This window comes from Solanum tuberosum, unplaced genomic scaffold, assembly GCF_000226075.1.
Source record: "Solanum tuberosum cultivar DM 1-3 516 R44 unplaced genomic scaffold, SolTub_3.0 scf00142, whole genome shotgun sequence".
In the NCBI taxonomy this organism is placed as follows: domain Eukaryota; kingdom Viridiplantae; phylum Streptophyta; class Magnoliopsida; order Solanales; family Solanaceae; genus Solanum; species Solanum tuberosum.
Window position 1 is genome coordinate 242,695 of NW_006239067.1, and position 637 is coordinate 243,331.

Below are 637 nucleotides of genomic sequence, written 5' to 3' on the forward strand. Positions count from 1 at the left end.
TTATAGATTTAGTGTCCTCAAATGCTTAATTTGTGCCTAACATGCAAAAAGGAACAAAGCAAGGACACTAACATGCAAAAAGGAACAAAACAAGCTGAAGAAATGAAGAAGGGCGAGCCTGAGGATCGCCAAGTGCACTCGGCGTGTCGCCGAGTGGCTCATCTGACCGCCTAAAGTTCCAGTGTGCCAAGCTTTGAAGGAAAGAACCAAATCGGCGACGAAAAGGAGCAGTCGGCAGATCACCAAGTAGTTCCGCGAAGCCAAGATAGATCGCCCAAAGTTATAGACCTTGAGAATGCTGAGTACCAAGTCAAAAGGTTGATGTAAGAGACCAAAGGGCAGCTCGCCGAGTGGTTCGGATAGCCCGATTTACATTGCCAAATGACTATTTGCAGCACATTTTTGGTGACGATAAATACGTTTTTGATCATTTAATTTAGTATCAAATACTCTTGAGAACAATCTAGTATTAAGTTTTGAGATTCTGGAGACAATTTTCTCTAGTGTTTCTTAGATTTGACATACTGAAGAAATTCACTTTTGAGGAATTGAAGTTGGTCTTTGAGTTTCTTCAAATTGGAGCATTGTTAGGATGAAATTAATCTTACCCAGTTGATGGATAATCAATTTGGTAACA